Source organism: Oryza sativa, chromosome 6 (assembly GCF_034140825.1).
Source record: "Oryza sativa Japonica Group chromosome 6, ASM3414082v1".
NCBI classification, from domain to species: domain Eukaryota; kingdom Viridiplantae; phylum Streptophyta; class Magnoliopsida; order Poales; family Poaceae; genus Oryza; species Oryza sativa.
The window spans coordinates 11,950,790-11,963,290 of record NC_089040.1 but is presented as its reverse complement, the minus strand read 5'-3'; the positions used below and the strand labels follow the sequence as shown (position 1 = coordinate 11,963,290).

Genomic DNA, 12,501 nt, shown 5'->3' with positions numbered 1-12,501 from the left:
ATGAGTGTCCTATATATATATATATATATATATATATATATATATATATATATATATATATATTCTTTTTTAGTAGCTCGAACTATAGGACTGGGAGGCACTGGGACTTTAGGCCATGCAACAGTTGTGATAAAATGCGCATAGATCCTTTGCACTGCGGCTAGAACTAGAAGTCACTGACAAGCGGGTCTGGTCCCACGTGAGTGGCTCATACATCGCCAGTGGTATTGCAGAGGGTGTGTATGGCAGACCATAAGTAGCTATGGAGGCATGGGTAGTAAGAACCACGAGAGAGTTAACGTGCAGCAAATCTATCATCTTTGTCATGCCGTAAAAAAGATGTTAATCATATGTAACATCCCAGCCTAGTACTTAATAGGATTAATAAAATACTCATATCAACAAGTTGCAACTTTTTTTTCGGAAGCCGATCACTAAGGAACTCTGAGGTTAATCGTGCTTGGCTTGGAGCAATTTAGGGACGGGTGACCGATCGGGAAGAAGATATGTAAGTTCTTCCTGAGTTCACACTAGTAAGGACAGACAAAGTGTGCAGAAAAGATATGTAAGTTCTTCAAGTTCTTCCTGAGTTCACACTCACTAGTAAGGACAAAGTTGGTCTGTGAGGGCTCTAGTAAGGACGGATAAAGTGTGCAGAAAAGATATGTAAGTTCTTCAAGTGTGCAGAAAAGATATGTAAGTTCTTCAAGTTCTTCCTGAGTTCACACTCACTAGTAAGGACAAAGTTGATCTGTGAGGGCAGTCTATGACCTATGAAAGCTACCATATGTAAGCGGGCCCGGCCTGGGAGAGACGGGATGTTACATCATGAAATCTTCGTCTACGAAGATTTCTTAAGATCTTTATTTTTTCAGATCATATGTATGCATCTAGCTATGTACGCAGGTTGTTCAGTACAAGGAAAAATAATCCCAAAAATCATAGTGCTGATTTGAGGCTTCTAATTGTCAATACCTATATGAGTTTCAGATTCCAAGTACCTCTATGTGCATGTGTATATCATTGTCTCCATCAATTCTTTTAGAAAGACAAATATAACTAGAATCTCTAGCATGCACTGTATATAATAAATATATAAACAGAGAGCACCCGTGCCAATTATTCCTCTTAACTTGGATGACCATGGAGGTTAAATAGCCTCTACCATTTAATTTGCTCTCTATTTACCATTCTTCCTTGGGATGAACTAAAACGTGGGTTGGAAGGCACCGGCATTTTCAGGCTAGAGACTGACAATCATTTAGCAGCTTGCGCATTTTAAGGATACAGCTTTGGATGGCTGTGTAAGCTCGGGATGAGCTTCGTCGTGCCTCCACTAAGCTCTGATCTTTATGTGCAGAGGATAGTGGGGGCTCCAAATAGTAGTGGCTCATAACACACAAGCATAAATTTGTGTTTCGATCCAAAAATTAGAGAAGAATGCAGAAGGATGAGAGGGTCGTCTAAATAGCTAAATTGTTGGGTTTATTTGTGCAGTTGTCCCCAAACTGTGTATATTAGCGCTGCTGCTACTCTGTATTATGTAGCTGTTCAAAGTGTATTACGGTGTAGCTAGTCTGGTTTTTAGTGAGTGCAAAACCATAACCACTGGTTCATTTCTGGATGTGGATTGAACTTTTTTTCTTAGATTTTCTCTTCTCTTCTCTCTCTCTCTCTATCCCTAGATTGTAGTCTTACAAAATATACACCTTTTAGGAAACTATTTATACCTTGACAGGATGTCTTCTTGTTTTAATATCACTCAAAAAATCACTAAAAAAATTGAAAAAAAGCAAGCTAGATCAATATGTGATATGCCACTCTACAAACATGCATGTTTAAATTCAACTCATACAACAAATTCGACTTTGAATAAAACACGTAATTCACAGTCAAATTTGCTATATTTGTTTCTAATTGTACAAGTTGAATTTAAGCTTACATGGTTGTGGAATGACACATCACATACTGGTCTGTCTTTCCATTTTTTTTCTCAAAATTTTCTGATGATTTTTTCAATGCCATGTACAAAATAAGAAAACGAGAGGATATCTCCTCGAGCGATAAAAATCCATCTCCCATCTTTTGTTCACCAAAAGACCATACTCAGGAAACCTTACTTCAGAGTGCCATATAGTGCATCCTTTACATTTTTTTAGATAATGGATTAAACCGGCCTCTACACCCAAAAAAGGATGTACACAGCCCCAACGAAACTTACAAGAGTACATAAACTCACACCCTTACACAAGGTTTAACACCATCACAAGCAACTAGACCCGAGTACTTAGGCTCTAGCAACAGAAATTCTTAAAAAGTTAATACAAAGTTTCAACCATACCACACAAGAAAACCAGAGAGCATTAATCTCCCAATCTTTTCCTTAAGTTCCATCCCTTCATTGCGAAAAAGCCAGAAACTCTCTTCTCTAGAATCAAGCAACCTTCTCTCACTTTTTGGCCATCTTCTTCCTTAAGTAGCAAAGACCATTGTCTTGCCCAAAAAGTCCCCCTGAAAATCACCTGCAACAGAAAATTAGTATTGGAGCCATTAAAGACTACATTATTCCGGCATAACCAAACCGCCCAACACAAAGCTGAAATCCCCACAAGGATTTGAGCTCTTAGCTTGGGTTAAACCCCCTTTAGCCAATTGCCGAACATACTAGCAACATTCCTAGACGGGTGAATTCCAAAAGATATATAGACTGCATTCCACATGAATCTTGCTAAAATACAATCTAAGAAAAGGTGTTGAATTGATTCGTTAGAATCACAAAAACAACACTTAACATTACCTTTCCACTTCCTTTTGGCTAAATTATCCTTTGTTAAAATTACTCCATTCTTTAAGTACCACAAGAAAATTTTAATTTTTAGTGGTATTCTGAGTTTCCAAATCATGTCCTTTTTAGGAACGACTTCCCTGTACATGATTGCTTTGTACATTGAGTTAACTGAGAAACGCCCATTCTTTTGTATCTCCCACAAAAAGGTACCATTCTGCTCGGTCAATTTTATTGATATAACCTTTGAGACCACTTCCAACCAAGCTTTTAAATATGACCCACAATAGCCCTCCTAAAGGACACTTTTAGAGGTCTTTTACTCATAACCACTGCCACTGATTCATTCTTGTTTATCACAAGGTTGTATAAGGCCAGGTAACGAGCAGCAAAGGGAGTATTCCCGTTCCATTTATCCTCCTAGAATCTGACCTGAGTCCCATTGTGCACTTTTAATGATCCACAAGAAAGGAAGATGTTCTTAACCATCATGAGTCCTGACCAGAAATGAGAATCCCCTGGTTTTTTCTCTACATGAGTCAAAGTTTTCTTAGATAGGTATTTCCTTCTTAACAAGTTTTGCCAAACTCTCTCTTCATTCCAAAGTTTATATAACCATTTGCTTAACATGCATTTGTTTTGTAGTTCTAGGTTCTGTATCCCAAGACCCCCACATTCCTTTGGCTTGCATAAAATGCTCCACTTAGCCAACCTATACTTCTTCTTATGTTCTTCACATTGCCAAAAGAAACGTGACCTATAATAGTCCAACTTCTCGAGAATACCTTTAGGTACCTCAAAAAAAGAGAGCATGAACATAGCCAAGCTGCTAAGCACCAAGTTTATCAACACTAATCTACCACCTACTGATAGATGCTTTCCTTTCCAACTACTCATTTTTTTCTGAATTCTCTCTTCGATTGTAAGTCAATCTTTGTTTGACAATTTTTTGTGATGCATTGGGATCCCTAGATATCTAAATGGATACCTACCGGAACCGCAGCCAAACAACGTGACATACTCTCTCTCCACTTCCTTAGCCCTACCAAAACAGAACAATTCACTCTTGTGGAAGTTGATCTTTAGACCCCGCTAACCTCTCGAATGTATTTAGTACAAGTTTGAGGTTTTTGGCTTCTTCTAGATCATGTTCCATCAAGATGATTGTATCATCTGCATATTGCAAGATAGATAGCCCATTATCTACCAGATGCAGTATCACCCCATGAAAGCTCCCTCGTTCATTTGCCCTTTTAATCAAGATTGCTAACATGTCAGCCACCAAATTAAAGAGGATCGGCGATAATGGATCCCCTTGAAAGAAGTTTCCAGCTTCATCGTTCACCTTAATTGCTACACTACCCCCTCTGACAATCTTATCTATCCACCAACACCAAAGTGGTGAGAATCCTTTCATTCTCAACGTCTGTTGGAGAAATCTTCAGTCTACTTTATCGTAAGCTTTTTCAAAGTCGAGTTTAAAAATTACCCCATCATTCTTCTTCTTATGCATTTCATGAATGCATCATCTACAGAACTTACTATTATCACTCTGTTGTAAACCAAAGCTTTCTGTGGCAAGATTGTGTGAATCATTTCGTATGCCAGGCATCCTTGCATAAATCATTGCAGATTTGCAGGGGTTGAAGAACCCATTTAAATTCTGCATAAGATGTTCTAAAGTTTGATGAGATAGCACGATCGAGAGGCCAAGAAAAAGGATGGGTTGTGCTCATGAGCTAGCCGGCCGTAGGCTTGGGAGGCACTGGGAATGAAACTAAACGAAGAAGCATCTTGGTGACTACAACAATACTCCCATGGTCTCCAAACTCAGCTCCTGATCAAGCTCTCATGAGAGTGATCTTGGTTACTTTGTCTGGGTGACCATGGACAATCCGAGGGCTGAACACAAAGTGGAGCGATTTCTGAGCATGTTTTATACCAGAACCAGGTTTCAGGTGGGAGATGGGGGGCAATCACTGAGCTCTGGAGATCCAACTGACTCGAACAGGGTTCATTCGAACATGGGATGCTTCCAGATGAACATCACCAATCCCATGGGATGCTTGATGCTTCCAGCTGATGAACATCCGGAGATATCCCTGAACCCAGATGAAGAAGACACTGTGTGGTGGGAGTTGGAGACACATGGCCATTTCACTGTATCATTGGCCTACCAGATGTTCTTCATGGCAAGCCTTGTCCTTAATCCCCTATGTTTGTTCTTCATGGCAAGCCTTGTCCTTAATTCCCTATGTTTGATGTTGTGACGGATCATCCAGAAGGAGAGAAACACAGGAGCAGTGTTTGATTATCTGGGCAAGTACATATTTCGGTATTTATGTCATGATCATTTGCTTTGGTCTAGTTTTCATGCAGAGTAGGATTAGAAATCTCAGGCCGATGTGTCCGAAATCCCCAGTGAAGGGCATTGGCAAGCGTCTCAAGCATTTTAGATTACTTCAGCTTTTGTCTCTATCAACTCTTTGGTGAAACATTCTAGGCCAATTATTCCTCTTAACCAGGGTTTTAAATTTCGAAAGCAGCAGTTCTGCCGCTGGTGAGCGAAAGAACCGAAATTTCGTACGAATTTTTTTGAATTTTTGACGGATTTTGAATAAATTCGAATAAAATCTGACCAAATTCACAAAAATTGCAAAAAACCGAAATTTTCGGGTGAGATGTTAGCATTTCGGTGGGGGGGGGGGGCGAAATTTCCGAAATTTCGTTCCAAAATTTCAAACACTGCTCTTAACTTGGGTAGCTATGGAATTTTAATAGCCTTAATACCAGTTGATTGGCTGTGCCTTTTTATTGTCAGCTTCAGACATAACAAGGAATCATTCGAGCAACCATACATATATATATCCAATTGCTAGAAGCAATACCTGAGAGATACACGGAATGGCAAGAGACGAAGTTGTTTTCTGCCCATTTACCATTCGTGGTTGAGTCAATGGCGCTTGTGGATTATGTTGCTGAGATGAACTAGACTGTGTGGGATTAGGAGGTACCAGGATTTTCAGGCTACGGGCTTGAGGATGATCTAGCACTAGCAGGTGAAAGGTTTTATGCTTGGATGGATCAGTAAGGTGGATCTACCAGGCCTTGGATGGATGTGAATGCCTGGGACGTGCTTGGATGTGTTCAGCTCAACCACACTGTTCCAGTGCTGAACTATTTAATCATCTGCAGGATTTGAGGCGTTAATTCATACTTCGCAAAGTTCGCATGATTTGAGAGCATAACTGCTCACTGCCTAGCTAGTGAATGGTGCGCGGTGAGGAGACGGCAAGTGCCGGTGTAGCTAGAGCAATGCTGTATAGGATTGGGAGACAATGGGATCTTTTGCTACGCAGCGTGAAGCGGCGTGCCAACTTTGTTCATGATTTCCACTGTCCATACATACTTGGGAGGGTTACTAGGCTTGCGATAGGAGAGGGGTAGGTTTATATTTTGACCTGCTACATTTTGGAGGAGAATGCATTAACAATGCTATTAAGAATAAGGATGAGAGAGTAGAGATCAAATTGTTGGTTTTACTTATGTCCAAATACCTAGCTACTAGTAGGTAGTCTAGTCAAGAAAAGACAATCGTCAATTCTTCATTTCTGTATGTGGATATTGGTCTTTTTCTTCTGCCCATTCGTTTACCCTTCAGTCTATAAGCTGCAACAAAAAAAAATATAACCTAATTTTGGAGTTGTTTTTGGGTTTTTCTTTATCGTAGTTTAAAATTTTATACTATGATACCACGTGTATTTGGGGGTTTACTATTTTGATATACCACGTGTATTTCTCAGTGCGAGGTATCTAATAAGGTGAAGCAAATTACCTATAAGCTCGAGTTTATGGGCATCTGCATCACTGCATGCAGTCGCTGCCTCCGTGTAAATGAATTGCACAGAACCTATCCGATGTGACATATTTCAATACCAATGTGATATTTTCTTGGTAAAATTAGTTGTGAAGATAAAGGTCATGTAATCTTTGCATATGGTGATTTGAAAAAAAAAACTCTTATTTCTTCAGATCAGTACAGAAAAAAAAACAGATAACTACACCGATGTTTGTGCCGTTGGCTTGAATTGGTTGAGCTTGATGTGTTTAGGCCAGCACCACTACTGGAATTACGGTTCTGTTCGTCCGTTGAGTTCTACCGCCCAATACCTGGAGATTAATTAGCCATTCTCATGTTTGCCGATTGGGGCTAAACAAACTAGCAACCGGAACCGGGGCTATCCCGGACGAAAGCTCTATTAAATTATAATATTTTTGAATAAACTGACGATGAAACTTTTATAATAAATGATAGTTACAGTGAAATTTGTCTGGGCTCGAAAAATTTTCTAACCCCACCACTGGCCAGAATTGTTTAATTATCTGTAGGTTTTGAGGTGTTGATACTTCACATGAAGAAAACAGGAACACAAACACAAGAGATAATAGTTTGTACGTATAAATTTCTCAAGATAGGAATATGGCTCTAGAGTCTTTCAACTTTCAAGACTACAAGCACAACCGTAGCTGCATTCTTTTGGGGTTGGGAACCTTCCCCTCATGCAAAACCGGAACGGTAGACTAACGAATATTAATTAAGTATCAGCTAAAATAACTTGAGAATTAAATTTATATGATTTGTTAAGACAACTTTTCTACATAACAGTTTGGGAAGAGTGTAGACAGAAAACAAGAGGGTAGAAGTTGGAAAAATAAAGGTAGGCAGAGATAGTTATAGGGTTAATTAGGAGATGATGAGATGTTATGGTGTGCTTCTTGCAGGTTTGAATGCCATATTATCAGCTATGTTATCTAGTATTATCATAGATACTACTAGAAAAATCAATTTTACAGTCGGACAAATCGGCTTTTCGTAGGCGGCCACTCGAACCGCCTATAGGCAAAGGCCCACGAAAATAGTGTATTTGCAGATGGGTGAACTGGCCGCCTGCAAAAACTGATTTTTCGCGGGCGGATTCCTTAACAGGTCCGCCTGCGAAAATATTTGCATAGCGCAAAAAAAAACCTGGGAAATTCTAAATCCCCCGTACAAGCAGATTCGAAAGCCCTAAATCCATTCAACAAATTTATCAAATCCTCAAATCCATTCAACAAATTCATCGCAATTCTCAAATCCAGTAAACAAATTCATCACATATCAACACAACGAAACAAAAATTCGTCGCCAGTCGAAGCCGTCACTGCTCACGAACAAACCTGTGACAGATCTAGGCGCCCGAGGACAACCAACGGTGGAATTGCTCTCCCGACGACGACCCAAGGCAGGCCGGCAGCGGATCCGCGTGCCCGAGGTCAGCCGGCGGTGGATCTGCGCGCCTGGGTGAGCCGGCGGCGGATCAAGGCGTCGTCGTCGTCATCACAGCCGGTGGCAGGACCCAGGCGTCGACGCCGTCGTCGTCGTTGCGGCAGTCATCATCATCGTGGCCGAGGCCAGCTTGCAGTGGATCCGCGCGCCTAGGCGAGCCGACGACGGCAGATCCAAGTGGCATTGTCGTCGTCATCGCAGCCGGCGGTAGGACTCGGCACCGTCATCGTCACCAAGGCGGACCTCCTCGGAGCCGTTGCCAAGGCGCCGACGCCACTCCTCTCCCTAGCCAATGCGTGATGAGAGAGAGAGGAGGAGGGGAATGAGTAGGTTGATCTGTAGGCATGATTTTCGTAGGTGGACCACATAAAGTTTCACTTGCGAAAATCAATTTTCCAGGCAGGCTCCTTAAGAGGTCCGTCTAGATTTTCACAGGCGGGGTTAAATCTAGAGGTTCTTTAGCTATTTTCGCAAACGGTTATAAGAGGGTATTTTTTTTGGTCCGCCTGAAAAAAAATAAAAAGCCAACGTTGATAAAAATCGTTTTTCTATTAATGTGACCATACATGTTTGGAGAGTTAGCATGTCTCCAAATAGTAGCGGTCCACGGGTAAATTTGGACACGAAACACATGCTTAGATTTGCGTTTTGACCTACATAACGGAGACTAAATTGTTGGTTTTTTACTTGTGCCCAAAGTTATTGTTGGCATGCTAGCGCTGATGGTCTCTGTATATGTGCTAAAGGCTGATGATGCGACAGCTAGCGCGAGATGCAGGGGCCAAGAAGAATAGGATTGGGCGGCACTAGGAACTGATGAAGCTGAACGACGAACCAACTTGGGGTGATCTTGATCAGAAGACTCCTTTGGTCCCCAAAAACTTCTGATCTTGCTTCGCAGCGAGATTGATCCTGGTGATTTCATCTAGCTGTTGTGGTTAACTTGCTGATTGTCCCAACTGAATAGAGGGGCGCCCTGCACTTCTCCTTATCTCTACGTATACCAAGTTTGATTTGGATATTTTGAAAGATGACCATGCTCATCTGTTTACACTCTGTTTCGATATCAATTCTTTAAGTTAATTAGTGCTTGGTATTACATGGTAGGATTTGCTAGGATCGATCCAGTGTACACTAAATTTTAGTTTCAGGTATATATCCAAAATCCCGAGAGGGAGGGAAAAGCGTGGTGCTCTCTACTGTTAGTAGAAATTAATTTAAACCGATTATCTAGTTTATCTAAGGGTTTAGATCTTTTTATATAGTACTACCACATTAGTCAACAGTAGTAGAAATGTGTATAAGGTATAATTGTCCAACAAATATAGGAGTATATGGGTAAAATTATAATTTTTTTCCACTTTATTTTGCCCAGAAAGTGCGAACTGCAGATCCTTAACTAAAGTAAAGATAAATTATGGACTTGTACGTCTACAGTGTTTCAGTTCGAAAATAGGACTCGTAGAAAACTTCTTCATGGAATCAATTGGTTCCACATATATGATAGAGAAAATCCCCTGTGTACCCCTGAAGGTTCACCTAATCCCTTCTGTATCCCTGAATTTTGCTCAATCTCTTGGATACCCCTGAATTTTAGTTTGGATCTCTTCCATGCCATTTCAACTAGTTGACCGTTAGTTGACCGTTAAATTCTTATGAAAAAGTCCATTTTGCGCTTTGGTATAAAGAAGCATATAAATTAATAGAGTATATTGTTGGAGCATAGAAATGTGTTATATGAGACTATTATGTTTATGAGATAGCTATGCACCATATTATTTGCGATAAATATACTTTTAGATATGACATAAAAAATTAATACTTATTTATTTTTTTAGCATATGTATTCTGATAGTAATAAACAAATATGTTATATTACTATGAAAACACATATGCTACATAAAAGAACTTTTAATAACTAATAAATAAGTATTAAATTTTTATATCATATGTAAAAGTAAATTTGTCACAAATAATATGGTGCATCACAGACTCATAAATATAATAGTCTCATCCAATAAATTTTTACATTCCAACAATATACTTCATTAATTTATTATGTTTCTTCATAGGAAAAGGCAAAATGGACTTTTTCAAAAGAATTTAACGGTCAACTAACGGTCAACTAGCGGAAAGGGCATGGAAGAGATCCAAACTAAAATTTAGGGGTATGTAAGGGATTGAGCAAAATTCAGGGGTATAGAAGGGATTAGGTGAACTTTCATAGATACGTAGGGGATTTTCTCTATATGATATTACTGATCGAGCCACAGATCTGTACGAGTAGACTCTTTCGGCTGGAAACTTATCCATACAATACTGCAGATCCAAGGATAGTCGTGTATCAAAAAAGATTTTTGCCGAGCAGTAGCCGTAGTAGATCGACACAGGTGGGAGGATTTGCGCGGAATAATGCTCCGTCGTAAAGTACTGATATGTACTTATGAACCGACTGTTTACATCAATTCTGCTAGTAGTATAATACTCTCGAATATCCGTGACGATCTCTAAAAACATCACGAAAATTTCGTCACAGATTAAATAGTTTCTTGTAGTGTTTGTAGGATATGGGACGATCCCAATCAGACAAGCAAGCCGGTGACGAGAAGGCAGAGGAGTGACATGAGTGGACGGGCAGGCGGGCGGGCAGAGGAGGAGCACATGCAGGCGAAGGAGTGTGACGACAGTCAGGCGGGTGGAGGAGCGGCGCGAGCATGCGAGCAGGCAAATGGGCGGCGGAGGATCTAGACGGCGGGTGGGCGGCGGAGGAGCTGGATGATGGCTTGGCGGGCGGAGGAGTGGTGCGAGCAGGCGAGCGGGCGGCAGAGGAGCGCAACGGCAGCCTGGCGGGCAGAGGAGCGGTGCGAGCAGGCGGGCGGGCAAAGGAGGAGAGCGAAGAAGGAGTAGCGCGGCAAGTCGGCCAGCGGATGAAGGAGCGGCGCGGTAGGCAAGCAGGCTGACAGGCAGAGGAGCGCGACCGGCGAGCGAGCAAGCGGACGGACGCACGAGCACGCGGAGCGAAGCAGCTTTTCTCACGCCGTGCATCCGACCCAGGTGGGACGAACTCATCCACTCGTTTTTGCTGGATGATTTGGTCTTGGATCTGAGGGGAATATTCTTCTAAAGGGACCAACCCATCCCATCTATCCTCCAACCAAACGCTACGAAAAACAGGTTCGTCCCGTCCCAACCCATTCCATCGCACCAACCAAATACTACCTTAAATGCTGCACAATATGTGATGAAGACTCAGCTTTCACGAGATGTGCAGGGATAAGAAAGAAAGAAAGAAAGAAGCTGTGCTCATGAGCCATAGGATTGGGATGCACCGGGAACCGAAGCTAACCGTAGCATCAACTCAGTGTGACTACCAGACGATCCCAATGCACTATACTCAACTTCTCTCCAAACCCAGCTCTTGTTAGCGCCGATTCTGATTAGGATATAGCTGCAGCACGTTGCGATGTATGCCCCGAGAAGACGGGTGGTTCATTTTCACTTGCATGCGAGCCAAGGTAGATCCGAATAAAATGACCATGAATGTTTCACTCTCTCAGCTAATTAACATCGTAATATGTCACATTCCTCTCCTGTACCAGTCTTAAGTGACCACTTGGTATGTTTGACATATATTACGATTTTCAAAGGTGCTAATGTATGCAGAGGATTGGCTTGAGATTTCAGTCATCCGAAATCGGTGTGTCATCCTATATAAGCATTTTTTTTTACAATTTACATGATTCAGTCAGTGTTAAAATTCTCCATAGCCTTGTTAAGTGATGAGCCATTAAAGGAACACCATACACACACACACACACACACACACACACCGAGAGGAATTGATGCAGAAGGAAGTTGGATGCCTACATGATGCATACACAAGGCCATGGAATCAGGCATGAGTTTGGTTCTCAATATAATTCTGGCAAGAATTCTGGGGCTTGGGATGTATCAGGAATTCAAGTATGCCTGCTACCTTGGATTTTGCGCAGGCGAAGAGAATTGAAAGCACAATCACCATCAGATCGGTGCCTTCTCCACCAGTAGCAATCAGGACGGAAATTTTCGTCAGCTGTAGCCTGGAAGTAAAGCAATCGTCAGTTTCTTTTGAGGTTGCTTTGTCTTCTGATTGTTTGCCTGGGTATGAATATTGCCTTGTGATTTTCACGTTGCTACGTAGAAGATCTGAAAGGATTCGATCCATCTTTTTCCTTGTGTCTTACTAAAAGAAATTAGCATGCAGTATGCGAAATGTTAAGTTTGCTTATTGCTTCCTGTTTAAAGGAAGTCGACTTGTATGTGTGACTTTTGTGTTACTAACTTACTATGCTTAAAAACCAAAATGATCTTTCTGGCTTAGGCTTAGGGCTGAATTGCAGAGCTCTAGCAC

General features: G+C 41.3%; 1 long non-coding RNA gene across 1 annotated transcript; it reads right to left on the bottom strand.

Moving 5' to 3' along the window:
• Positions 1 to 2,062: 2,062 nt before the first annotated feature.
• On the bottom strand, positions 2,063 to 12,223 carry LOC9272025 (uncharacterized). Its single transcript, XR_003243091.2, has 2 exons — positions 12,088 to 12,223; positions 2,063 to 2,522 (listed from the first exon to the last, which is right to left on the bottom strand). It is a non-coding gene; the product is annotated as an uncharacterized lncRNA (long non-coding RNA).
• Positions 12,224 to 12,501: the final 278 nt, after the last annotated feature.